Below are 7,990 nucleotides of genomic sequence, written 5' to 3' on the forward strand. Positions count from 1 at the left end.
ACCCCTACGTTACGATACATTAATCAGACACGAGAGAAAATAGTAGTAAAAGGAAAAGAGAAAAGAAAAGAAAAGAAAAGAAAAAAAGAAGAGAAAGGAAGAGAAAAGGAAAAGAAGGGGAAAAGAAAAGAAAAGCAAAAAGAGAAAAAAAAGCATAGAAAAGAAAAACAGAAAAAAGAAGAGAAAAGAAAAGAAAAAGTAAAACGAGAAAAGAGAAGAAAAGAAAAGTAAGGAGAAGGAAAAGAAAAGAATGAAAAGAAAGGAAAAGGCGGAAGAAAGATCGCAACAATCAAAGTAGTCGCCTGAACTACGTTTGACTTGATCCCGAAAGGGTACGTAGGCAGCCTCTCTCTGAGCTTCAGTCACACCAAAATAAAATTCAAAAGTCCCCAAGAAAGAAACTGGGGCAGAAGTTGTGGTTGTTGTAAGAAATCTGATTCCGAAAGTTGTAATTTTGAACCCATGTTGAATTGTTTTGAGCCTTTGATACCCTTTCTTCCTAACCCTGTCCAAAAGCCTGCATTATGGTCCAAAGAAAGACCTTCTGATCAATCTTCGAGAGACGCCGAGTAAAGTGAGTAGAGGTGAACCATATCAGGGGCAACACGCCGGTCCAAATAAGGGAAACGAAGAACGAGAGAGTCTTGATGAGAAATGCCCTCACGGGTACCGCGATGGCGATGCAAGCTGAGAGAAATCAAAAATGAGAGAGTCTTATTGGTGAAAACCTTCACGGGCACCATAAGGCGACGATGAGTTGAGAGAACAATCAAAATGAGAGAGGCTTGATGGTGAAAACCCTTCGGGCACTACAAGTCGAATAAGGATTGTGAATCGGATCGGGCAAGCGGAGCATTGAAGCCCAGTTTCACGGCAAAAGGTACAACAAGAGCTGAACATCAGATTTGCTAAACAGAGTAGGCTGCAGGTGCATGTCAAGGTCGTTAGAGTCGGTATCCACATCTGATGGATTGTTACTCTGTAGGTTTCTTGTTAGGAATCGTCTCTCTCCATTACCCTTTAATCCAATCCTCCCATTTTGTTTTACTCCTTCGTCTTAAGTCGGGGCGCAAAACAAGTGAGAAATGACATCAAAATTTGCCACCAAGCTTTCCAATTAAAACAACACGGCGCCTAGTGTTCACATAAAGGCGTCAAGCCAGGAAGAAACCGCAGGCACACTGAGTTGGCCACAATCAACATGCTTTGGGATTCGTGCGAAATACAAGGGTCTGATTTAGGAACCACGCAACAGATGAAGGGTTGGTATAACACAAAGTTTAGCATCAATTACACAAAGGCTCGGTATATGTTAATTCATGAACAATGCAACAGATGAAGGGTTGGGTGAACAGCTCAGAGATATTTTCTGTGGTAAGACTGACAGAAGGTGGTTGAACAGTGACAAGCAGGGTCTTCAAGTGGAAATCAAAGTTATCAGGGCGAGTGAAGGAACAATAGATCTTGAGGCCAAAGCTGTTGATTTAAATCAGGAAAGAACAACATGTGCGCTGAGTTGGTAACAATCAAATATGCTTGGGACTTCATGTGAAACACAAAAGTTTGGCACATATCAATTTAGGAACCACGCAGCAGACGGAGGGTGTTTTGGTGAACAGATCAGAGGTAGTCTCCGTGTCAAGGGTAGCAAAGAAAGTGGTTAGTCAATAAACAAGCAAGATCTTCGAGGGGGAATCAGTTATCGTGACAAGTGAAAGAACAATAAACTCAAGGCTAAAGCCAGTGGTCAAGAAAGAACATCATATNCCAAACTCCCAACACAATGCCGGATGATCCTCCATATTCTCCAGATACACCCGCTTATCACGCTCGCCCCAACTACCCTAGTAGCTCCATCGCTCATCCTTCAATCACTTCTCCCTAATATTGCCCTCCTGTCATATCCGTTACCCCAGACAACGAACATCCACCCAACGCACGTAATGCCCAATTTCACCCCTCAGAGGTTGCCCACAAGGTCCTTGATCCATACAAGAAGAGCTCCCAGGATGAGCAGACTCATGGTAGAAATGAAAGGGTTACGGGAAGAACAGGGCGAGAAGGGGTACTCAGGAAATTGACAAGCACAGAGCTGTCCTTAAGGGACAAGCGAAGAGTGGAAGGCCAGGGTAGCATGACTTGCAAAGGACCGATTGTGCCACATGACACCCGCCTGCCCGCAGGATTCAAAGTACCAGACTTTAACTTGTACGATGGGCGTGGAGATCCGGTAGCCCACCTGAGAACCTATTGCAACGAAATGAGGATTGTTGGAAAGAAAGATGACGTGATGATGGCATATTTCAGTAAAAGCCTAACTGGGGCAGCTTTGGATTGGCATGGTCGTCAAAATATCGATGGGTGGCTTACATTGGGCGACATGGCTCAAGACTTTGTCCGATACTTTCAACGCAAATCAAGTGTTACCCCAGCCCGCACCTTGCTATCTAAGATGGAAAAGAGGCCGGAGGAAAGCTTTAATGAATTTGGGCTCAGATGGAGGGAGCAGGTTGCTCGAGTCAGTCCCCCGATCAGCGTAGAAGAAATGGTTAAGCTGTTTCTACAAGCCCAGGGACCCACCTACTACAGTCATTTAATTCCGGCCTTGGGTAAGCCTTTTAATGATGTGTTAAAAATGGGGGAGCAGGTGGAAGAAGGAATCAAGTCAGGCAAAATTGTGAGTCGTTCGGAAGCCAGTCAGAACGTACCAGTAAGCTTGGGTGGAAGAAAGAGGAATAGAAAGGACGATCCGATAAGTTTTCCTGATCAACACTTCCGGCCTCGACATCGTCCCTGTGGTTATCCTTGTGCATTAGATGACTTTCTTCGATGCTACTTCTCTCCACAGAAATCCCAAAGTCGCACATCACACTCTCAGTACCCAGCTCCTCAAAATGCCCATCTACCTCCGCGAGCTTCCTAAAAACACCCCGGCTCAGGTTTCCGGCCCAATCAGGCATTTAAGAATGAGAGGTTACGAAAGAAGAAAGACTTCACTCCGTTGGGAGAATCATACGCCAGTTTGTTTCAGCGGTTAAGGACACTGGACATGTTGAAGCCGATTCAGATAAAAGTGCCGAACCCTTCTCCAAAGAAGTTCGATCCTTCTCAACAGTGCGCATACTGCTCAGGTGCCTTGGCGCACAACATAGAGAAATGTTGGAATCTGAAGAATCCAATTCAAAAGCTTATTGATGCAGGCGACATCGTCGTGCAAAATCCAGATGCAACAAACACTGGCCAAGATCCATCTCCTGTGCACAATGAGACGCATATTGTGGGTATGATTGATCGTGAGAATGAGCCGGTAGAAGAAACCCAGAAGCAGTTTGCTCAGAACAACGTGATGAAGACTTGTGAAAATTCCAGCAATCTTGGTGTGAAATTCAGTGGCTAAGACGTCATGCTTGGTAATTGGAAAGACGCTCCATCTCTTGGAGTTTTGGTGGTTTATTTTGTTGTCATTTCTATTGTCCGGGTTATTTCAGGGTTGTAATCCGGATATTGTCTTGTTACTCAAACCCTTCTATCTTTCACTTTGTCTTGTTTGTCTCGTCGTAGTAGCTTGTGTAGTGCTGTTTAGGTTTGTTCAAGGGTTGTAACTCTAGTCTAGTTTGCTTGTTTCGTTGTTTAAAGTCTTTCACCGTTAGTCTAATGCAATTCTCCGTTTCCCGCCATTTCTAGTCATTTTATCTGGTCCCTTTCTCCTTTTGCAATTCTCTTCATGTTGGTTCTGGTGACATGACATGCACGCATAATTCTCAGCCTGGTTTTATAAGTCAGTTTGGTAATGAAGCAATAAAACAATGTTAAAGGACAGTCGAGAGATTTTGAAATCTCTTCGGGCCCAAATTGTGTGAAACTGGGTCAGACGGAACATAATGAAATACTGGGGAGATGCATCATGCCACATCGGCTTGAAACCAAAGGCAAGTTTGCCTCAAGTCTACGAGGGCCGCTCGTGGTACCGAGATTGTTGCCCAATGGTGCTAGGTAATTGACAAATACAGAAGGCAAATATGTGAATATGGTTAGTAATTCTGGTGCAATCAAGATGTTGTGTGTTTTTCTCAGCTTGTTTAACTGCGCAGTTTGTACCTGGTATATTTTGAAGATTGGAATGACGAAGACATTTTTATTCTGCTATCCAAACACTTTGTCCTTTGTTACCCCTTTGAGCCTCGATTATTTTCTTGCACACCCCTCTTTCGGAATCATTAATCAGACTCGCAAGTTCGAATGGGGAGGTAAATGGAGAAACAAGAGAAAAACAATGAAAAAAAAAAGAAAGAAAACAAAAGAAGGGAAAAGAAAAGAAAAGCAAAAAGAGAAAAAGGGGAAAGAAAAGAAAAGAAGAGAAAAGAAAAGAAAAAGTAAAAAGAGAAAATAGAAGAGAAGGAAAAGAAAAGAATGAAAAGAAAGGAAAAGAAAAGCGGAAGAAAGATCGCAACAATCAAAGTAGTCGCCTGAACTACGTTTGACTTAATCTCGAAAGGGTACGTAGGCAGCCTCTCTCTGAGGCTCAGTCACACCAAAACAAAAATCCAAAGTCCCCCAAGAAAGAAACTGGGGCAGAAGTTGTGTTTGCTGTGAGGAATCTGATTCCGAAAGTTGTAACTTTGAACCCATGATTGAATTGTTTTGAGCCTTTGATACCCTTCCTTTCTAACCCTATCCAAAAGCCCACATTACGGTCCAAAGAAAGACCTTCCGATCAGTCTTCAAGAAATGCCGAGTCAAGTGAGCAGAGGTGAATCATATCAGGGGCAACACTCCGGTCCAAACGAAGGAAATGAAGAATGAGAAAGTCTTGTTGATGAGAACCCTCACGGGTACCCCCAAGGTGATGAAAGCTGAGAAAAATCAAAATGAGAGAGGCTTGATGGTGAAAACCCTTCGGGCACTACAAGTCGAATAAGGATTGTGAATCGGATCGGGCAAGCGGAGCATTGAAGCCCAGTTTCACGGCAAAAGGTACAACAAGAGCTGAACATCAGATTTGCTAAACAAAGTAGGCTGCAGGTGCATGTCAAGGTCGTTAGAGTCGGTATCCACATCTGATGGATTGCTACTCTGTAGGTTTCTTGTTAGGAATCGTCTCTCTCCATTACCCTTTACTCCAATCCTCCCACTTTGTTTTACTCCTTCGTCCTAGGTCGGTTGTTCAAAACAAGTGAGAAATGATATCAAAATCTGTCACCAAGCTTTCCAATTAAACAACACGGGACCTGGTGAGCACATAAAGGCGTCAAGCCAGGAGAAAACCGCAGGCACACTGAGTTGGCCACAATCAACATGCTTCGGGATTCGTGCAAAATACAAGGGTCTGATTTAGGAACCACGCAACAGATGGAGGGTGTTTTGGTGAACGGATCAGAGGTAGTCTCCGTGTCAAGGGTAGCAAAGAAAGTGGTTAGTCAATAAACAAGCAAGATCTTCGAGGGGGAATCAGTTATCGTGACAAGTGAAAGAACAATAAACTCAAGGCTAAAGCCAGTGGTCAAGAAAGAACATCATATATACAAAGCAGGGACAATAGACATGCTGCGGGATTCATATGAGACATGAGGATTGGGGAGATGACCGTTCATGCAATGCAACAAATGGAGGGTGATGGGCCACCTTCGAAGTTCAAGGCCACAAACCAACCACCACATTTTAAACTCACAAGTTTTCGTTGTTTGAAACAGGAACAAAGCAGTGCAAGAAAGTTGGTTCAACAGTAAGGGAACAAGAAAGGAAAGAAAAGAAAAGGAACAAGAGGAGAACCGACAAAAGGGAAGTTTCTCAAATCATTGACCTTTGCCATTACTTTTCACAATGTTTCCTCCTTGGATAAAAGGCCTAGTCTGATGAATTTTCTCCTAGGATCACATCTTAGTCTGATGAATCTTTCTCCTAAGATAACAAGAGACCTAGTCTGATGAATCTTCTCCTAGAGTCAAAATCTTAGTCTGATGAACCTTTCTCCTAAGATAACAAAAGTGGACCTAGTCTGATGACTTTTCTCCTAAGATCTAAATCTTAGTCTGACGAATTTTTCTCATAAGATAACAAAAGTGGACCTAGTCTGATGAATCCTCTCCTAGAGTCAACATCTTAGTCTGATGAACCTTTCTCCTAAGATAACAAAATGAACCTAGTCTGATGAATTTTCTCCTAGGATCACATCTTAGTCTGATGAATCTTTCTCCTGAGATAGTAAACCTAGTCTGATGAACCTTCTCCTGGGATCTACATCTTAGTCTGATGAAACTTTCTCCTAAGATAACTAAAATAGACCTAGTCTGATGAATTTTCTCCTAGGATCAAAATCTTAGTCTGATGAATTTTTCTCCTAAGATAAAAAATCTTAGTTTGATGAAATTTCTCCTAGGATCAAATCTTAGTCTGAGGAATCTTTCTCCTAAGATAGAAGGCCTAGTCTGATGAATTTGCTAGTCAAATGTCTTTGGTTTTACTCGCAGGATCGTGCATTCCAATCAAGTCTTTTGTTTTACTCTTATCATTGCATCAATAGCTTAGGTGATCTATATCTTGCTAACAACTCCCAAATCTTCCTAGTGCAAACTGGGGCAGAAATTTTAGCTTTTAATTTTTAATATTTGATAACATGCTGTACCCAGTTACCAAACTGGGGCAGAAATTTTCTTTGTTGTTTATTTTGTTGCAGTCAGGAGCCCACCTGGAGAACAAGGGAATACTTTTCAAGTTCAGCAATCAGGAGCCCACCTGGAGAACAAGGGAATACTTTTCAAGTTTCAGCAGTCAGGCGCCCAGCTGGAGAACAAGGGAAGTGCAATTCAATTTTAGCTTTTAATTTTTAATATTTGATAACATGCTGTACCCAGTTACCAAACTGGGGCAGAAATTTTCTTTGTTGTTTATTTTGTTGCAGTCAGGAGCCCACCTGGAGAACAAGGGAATACTTTTCAAGTTTCAGCAGTCAGGCGCCCACCTGGAGAACAAGGGAAGTGCATTTCAATTTTAGCTTTTAATTGTTAATATTTGATAACATGCTGTACCCAGTTACCAAACTGGGGCAGAAATTTTCTTTGTTGTTTATTTTGTTGCAGTCAGGAGCCCACCTGGAGAACAAGGGAATACTTTTCAAGTTCAGCAATCAGGAGCCCACCTGGAGAACAAGGGAATACTTTTCAAGTTTCAGCAGTCAGGCGCCCACCTGGAGAACAAGGGAAGTACAATTTACATTTTAGCTTTTAATATTTGTTAACATAATGCGCCCAGCCACCAAACTGGGGCAGAAAATTTTCTTTGTTTGTTTTGTTGCAGTCAGGAGCCCACCTGGAGAATAAGGGAATACTTTTTCAAGCGTTGCAGTCAGGAGCCTGCCTGGAGAGTAGGGAATACATTTCAAATGTCAGCGGTCAAGCATCACTCGGAGGAATGGCGAAACATCTCCAATCACAATGCAAGGCAAAAACGCAAGAATACCAGCGGAAGAATACAAGTTCAAGGCAACACAAGAACAAGTTAGAAGACATAGATAGGACTCTCTTGTAATTCGTAGATCATAGCTTAGGCTAGCTTCTTTTCATTTTAACATGGTGTAATAAGGAGGTCAGCGAGCAGTAGCAACAGCAACAGCAGAAAGTCGCAGCTCTTGGTAGTCCCAGCTACCAGACATTCCCGAACTACACTGACCTGATTCCTGTTTAGCCCAGGATATGTAGGCAGCCTTTGAAGCAGGGTGCGGTCAACTCTTTCAAAAAATGCTTCACACGGAATATGCGAACGGGCAAAAATCGCTCATTTCCGCTCACTTGTCTTTGCACGAAAACTCTTTGTGTTTCCGAGCAAAGAGGGGCAGCTGTGAGCACGTGATTTTTGCCCTATATGCATAATCCAAATTCAACAAACAATTCTTTAGTATTTTGTAATTTTTTCGTGTAATTTTGTGGTCATTTTTTTTTTGGAAAAATTGTTGTCTATTTTTATTTTGTTGTCATTTTAAATTTCTATATGAAAA

The sequence above is a fragment of the Nicotiana attenuata genome, chromosome 1 (assembly GCF_001879085.1).
Source record: "Nicotiana attenuata strain UT chromosome 1, NIATTr2, whole genome shotgun sequence".
Taxonomy (NCBI): Eukaryota; Viridiplantae; Streptophyta; class Magnoliopsida; order Solanales; family Solanaceae; genus Nicotiana; species Nicotiana attenuata.